The sequence below is a fragment of the Marmota flaviventris genome, chromosome 5 (genome assembly GCF_047511675.1).
Source record: "Marmota flaviventris isolate mMarFla1 chromosome 5, mMarFla1.hap1, whole genome shotgun sequence".
Lineage (NCBI taxonomy): Eukaryota > Metazoa > Chordata > Mammalia > Rodentia > Sciuridae > Marmota > Marmota flaviventris.
Genome location: NC_092502.1, coordinates 123,878,254 through 123,884,566, shown reverse-complemented (window position 1 = coordinate 123,884,566; position 6,313 = coordinate 123,878,254).

The window sequence follows — 6,313 nt, the reverse complement described above, 5'->3', positions numbered from 1 at the left end:
TTTCTAGTAAAAGCTACACATGAGGGTGGTAGAGCCCAGCTTTGGGTGTTGGTTTGAACTGTACATTTCCCTGGCAGCCTTGAGCTTTCCAGCAAGCACTTTGGTAGGGGGTGGGGGACTCCTAGAGACGTGCCTTGAGCTGTTAGAAACTATGTTAGTATTGTTCCAAGCCATTACAGGGACAGGGTTGAGGCCTGGTTGAGTCGGGAGCTCCCTGTGTCTAGGGGTTTATCCTTGCCAGGGGAAGCAGCTCCAGGTATGAGGTCTGTCTTGAACCCTTCACTCACATTCTCAGTGTTTCTCTACCTAACCCACCAGGCCCTCATCACCCCCTGTGACCTCCTGCCTATGACCTCCTGCCTACTAACTTGGCAACTTCAAATCTTAAAGAGTATCCAAGTCCTGGACCTGTCTGGCCACCCACACATGTGCTACTCTATCATCCTGGACTTGATTTTTCCTCTGACTTGTGTGTAAGCCAACTCCATACCTCCTTCAGATGGGAGTTTATTCTCTATCTTGGAAAAGCCTCTCCTGATTTTCAAGCATGTGACATTCCCACAGCACTATACTCTTCCTTCCTGCAACATTTATGACACCATATTTTAGTGAATAATTAAGTATCAGATTCCCCCATCAAACTTTAGCTACAGGAGGGAAGGGGCTGGATTCAGATCATCCTCCTCCCTAGAGCACATAGCAGCAGTAAGTGCTTAATAAGTGCTTGCTGAGCAAGCAAATGCATGGTACTGTCCTGCAATGCCTTCACTCAGGACTTTGCTCTTAATGGTTGAGAACGTGACACTGACTGAATCGCAGCTTCACTTCCTATGGTTTCGCTAGAAAAAGGAGCATATTTGAAGTTAGCGCCAACAAGGGGTGGGTGCTAAAGAGATTAGCACCATCAAAAAGAAGCCAAATACTATGCACGAGGAAAGTAGGAAAGACTGGCTTCATTCCCATAGAACATGTGTCTTTTTGAGAAAAATTTGAACAAGGACACTTACAGAGTGAAAATTCGGGGAGAAGACAGCCATCCAGGAGCCAAGGAGCAATTCTCAGAAGGAACCAATTCTGCCTGCACATGCATCTTGGGCTTCTAGCCTCCAGAACTTTGAGAAAATAAATTTCTGTTGTTTAAGCCTCCCAGACTCTGGTAATTTGTTATGGCACTTTTAGGAAACTGGTATAGATCCCACTGGTCAGGAGTTTGGAAAGAGCACCATGGGGACCATTTTTCTCTGTAGTCAGATAAGGTTTTTTATTCACTTGTCTGATACCCAAGTTGATTTTAAGGACTGAATTATGTTCCTCGCAAACTCATTTCTTGATGCTGTAAACCTCAGTGTCACAGAACGTTACAGTCTTGGATGAGACTGTGGCATGTGTCATTACTTAAATTAGGATTGTATTAGTCCATTTTCTGCTGCATAACAAAATTTATGAAACTGGGTACTTCATAGAGAAAAGAGGTTTATTTAGCTCACTGTTTGGGAAGCTGAAAGTCCAAGATATGGCAGCCCCATCCTTTCAGCCTCTGGTAAGGGACCCCTTTGCTGAGTCATAACACTGTAGAGAAATGGAAAGGGAGTCAGCTTCATGCTCACATGAAAATATAGGAAGCCAGAGGAATTCAGGGTCCTGGTTGTTCACCAGGGTACCAGGGGAGCACCCCTAATGACCTAAACACCTTCCACTAGGCCCACCTCTTAAAGGTTCTACCACTTCCGCATCACCACAGGAGGACAAAGCTTCTAGCACATTCTAATCATATCCAATATCCAACACAAGAATTAAGGTCATACTGGAGCAGTGTTGTCTTTAATCCAATATGATGGGTGTCCTCATGAGGAGGGGAAATCGGGATATACACACACATACACATAGGATACCATTTAAAAATCTAGGCAGAGACTGGTGATGGAGCAGAAGCCCAGGAATGCCAGCAAACCCCCAGGAGCCAGGACAGAGGCAGGGGACAGGTTCTATATCCCAGTCCTCGGTGGAATCAACTCTGATGACTTAAGCCACACAGTGCACATTACAGTTCACCCTCTATCTACTAATGAGGGTCCTTCATTAATAGATTCAACCAACCACTAACTGAAAATATCTGGGAAAAATTGTTTCTGTACTGAACATGCACAAAGATTTTTTTCTTGCCATTCCCTAAATAATATAGTATAATAACTATTTATATCATATTTCTATTGTATTGAGTATTATAAATAATCTAGAGATTATTTAAAATATACAGGAGGATGTGCATAGGTTATGTGTAAATGCTATATCCTTTTTTTAAATATATATTTTTAGTTGTTGATGGGCCTTTATTTTATTCATTTATTTATATGCAGTGCTGAGAATCAAACCCAGGACCTCACACATGCTAGGCAAGCACTCTACCAGTGAGCCACAACCCCAGCCCAATGTTGTATCCTTCTACATAAGGAACTTTGTAATCTGTGGATTTTGGTATCTGCAGGAGTTTCTGGACCCAATTCCCTGCAGATATGAGGGGACAGCTTTACCATGTTATAGCAGCCCTAGAGAAGTAGTACAGTGGGGACAACTTGAAGACCACAGCATCTTTGCATGGACTTCCTGTGTAGATTTTCATCTTTCCATAGACATTTCTGGCTTCATAGTGTACTGACTTCCTTTTTTATTTATTATTATTATTATTATTTTGGTACTGGGATTAAACCCAGGGGCACTTTAACACTGAGCCATATCCCTAGCCATTTTTGTTTTTTTATTTTGAGACAAGGTCTCACTATGTTGCTTAGGGCCTTGCTGAGATGCTGAGACTGGCTTTGAACTCATGATGCTCCTGCATCTGCCTCTGGGATTGCAAGGCATGCCCTGCTGTATATTGACTTCTTCAAAGGCAGCTCAACACTTCACACACGTGTATGTTCCAGTGAACAAGGAGGATGAGCATCACCTTTGTGACTTAGTTTGGGAAGTTATCCAGTATCACTTCCCCTACACCGAACATGTCACTAACTTATCCAGATTCAAAAAGAGGAGAGTCAGTCTCCACCTCTTGATGAAGGAGTGAGAGAATCACATGGTTAGAGGACCTTGTGAAATGAGAGCTATTAAGGTGTCCATTTTGGAAATATAATCAGTCACTATCCAGAACTTGAAGAAGAAAGCACAAACTATGAAGCCTAGATTAGAAGAGAATTGATGAACAGTGAGATCTATGACTTCCCTGGAGAAGCTTCATAACGAAGGAGCAGGAGTAGAGAGGATGCATGAACCCCACCTGTGGTTGCTATGTAATGGAGCACTTGACTTTAAAGAGATGATCTCTCCCATTTAAGATGAGGTTGTAAATTAACTAATTCTTCCATCTGTTCGAAGAAATTAAGACCATATTCAGGATTATCACCTAGGTAAAGTCCCTTGAAAAAGACATTTATGAATTTTTAAGAAGCAAAGACATACAAAATCCAACAAGGAACTCATATTATTTCATTATCTATTAAGTTCTTTAGCCCTAAGAACATAAAAATGTTCTTTGGTGGAAATGTGCAGTCTTCATGACTTCTCTGATGAACCGGTCATTTCCTGAAAAGTCATTCAGCCAACACACATGAGAGGAATCTTATCTCTGTCGTTGTTGACTTCTACTGAGGAATACCATGGATCAACCAGCCCTGGCTGGTTGATCTGCCAGAGCCTTTTGTGGTGTACTAAAATATATCTTTTCTAACAGGTGGATGCCTCCTCATGCTCATGTAGGGCTTGCTTGGAGAGGTAAGGAAGGAAGGAATCCCACCTTCACCTCCCTCTGGATCCAGATGATGAGCCAGTAGCACTATGGTCCATGGCTTTCCTGCCCCACCTCTCTGACTCCAGAACCACAGATTAGAACCCCAGCCCTGGGAGGCTCTGGCATTGATCAAAGGAGAAAAAATAAAGGGACAATCCTGAATTAACTATTTACCCAAACAAGACCACAAAAAAATCCATACTGCCAAGTTGCCCTGATTGGGTAAGAATATGGTTTCTCCTATAGAGCACAAGTCTGGGCTCAAAAGCCAGGTTTAGTAACTAGGGAAATAAAGTTCATCTTTTCAAACCCATCACAAAAGTAGACATCAAGGCCACATTCCTCAGCCTGTCCAGACCTCAGTTTCCACGTCTGTGCAATGAATGTCCTCTAGATAATCCCCCTCAAAAGCTATTGTGCATAGAAATCATCTAGGAATCCTGGTGAAATGTAGCTTCTTCTCTGTGGAGATAGTGCAAGGTCTGGGGTTCTGCATTTCTAACAACTTCTCATGCGTTGCCATCCCTGGACCATACTTCGAGTAGCAAAAATTGGAGATAATCCTAAGGCCTGCCACTCTATGGTTTCAGGTCATCTGGTGTGAAAAATCACTGAATTGTCTAAAGCTGGGACCAGGCCTACAAAGCTAGAAGTAACTCTAGTTAAAACTTATAATCTAAGAACCAGGAAACCAAAAGGTTTCTGTATGTTTGAAAAATAATGGCCCACCTATCCCTTCCCCCTTGGCCTTCCCATTCTCCCCAACCCTAATCTCATATTCCCCCACCTTTTTTTTTCCTGATCACTTCATAATACTTGTGGCAAAAAAGAAAAAAAATGGCAATGCTTCTTGTGTTAGTCATCTTACCGTTGCTGTGATGGAATACCTGAGATAATCCACTTACAAGGAGGAAAGATTTTTTTCTGGCTCATGGTTTTAGTCTGAATGAAGCCGTGGTTGCTGGGTCGTACTGTTTTGAGCCTGTGGTGGCACAGTGGCAGGAGGAACTGCTCGCTTCATGGCTGCCAGGAAGTGAAAGAGAGAAATGGAAGAGATTGATGGAAATATCCCTTTCAAGAACACATTCCCTATGATCTAATTTCTTGCCATCAGGCCCCACTTCCAAAAAGTCCCAACACCTCCCAACAGCACCACTTACTGGAGACCAAGCCTTCAACACATGGGCTTTTGGGGGTTCAAGATCCAAACTACAGTGCCATCTTAACCCAAACAGAGTGAAGTAGGGAACCTTAGTTTTGGAGAGGGCCAAAATATATTTTTTGAGCTGGACACAGTGTCACTCACCTGTAAGCACAGGGACTTGGGAGGCTGATGCAGGAGGATTGCAAGTTGAAGGCCAGCCTAAACAATGTAGTGAGATCCAATATCAAAATAAAAAATAAAGGGGCCAGGCTCAGTGGTGCATACCTGTAATCCCAGCAGCTCGGAAGGTTAAGGCAGGAGGATTGCGAGTTCAAAGCCAACTTCAACAAAAGCAAGGCACTAAGCAACTCAGTGAGACCCTGTCTCTAAATAAAATACAAAATAGGGCTGGGATGTGGCTCAGTGGTTAAGTGTCCCTGAGTTCAATTCACGGTTCCAAAAAAAAAATAAAAAGGGTATTAGCTCCATGGTAGAGCACCTCTGGGTTCAAAGTAATGCAAGTGCACACGCACATGCACACACACACATGTGTAGTATTTATAAACTTTAGTGGGCTGGAGTTGTAGCTCAGTGGTAGAGCCCTTACCTAGCACGTGTGAGGCACTGGATTTGATCCTCAGCACCACATAAAAATAAATAAAATAAAGTTATTGTGTTCATCTACAACTAAAATAAAAAAAAAAAAACTTTAAATGAGTGATTCTAGAGCATGGTGTGGGGACTGATGATTATTTTAGAGACTACTGGGCATATGATAAAGCACAGAGACCACATACTCTGTTGACTAGATCAGAAAATATGTTTTGTCCCAAAACAGCTAAAATAGAGACCATTTCAAAAATGCCAGGACAAAATATCTCTGGTAATGTTATTTTTCTAGAAGTTGTCATTCTACTTCATGGGGATGGGAAGGGAGAGGAATATATAGACTGTGAAAACATGTATATACAGACACACACACACACACACACACACACACAGAGACATTTTTTAACTGCAAAGGAAATAAAAAGGAAGGTCCTTTAATAGGAGCTTCACTTACTTCCTCACAAAATTTTTGTCTCCAGCTAGGCATGTGTATGTCCATAATCCCAGTGATTAGGGAAGCTGAAGCAGGAGGATTGCAAGTTCAACGACAAGGTCCTAAGCAACTTAGGGAGACCCTGGGGATGTGCCTCAGACATTAAGTGTCCTGGGTTCAATCCTTTTTTACAAAACAAAAACAACCTATTAAAATAAATTAAATAGACACAAAATTATTATGTCTGTCGTTAGTGCCCTTCTCTCCTGGCCATTCCAAGTGATATCATGTGCTGAGCTAAGCCCCAGGCTTCCTTCAGTGAACCCACTTTGGATATTGTTTC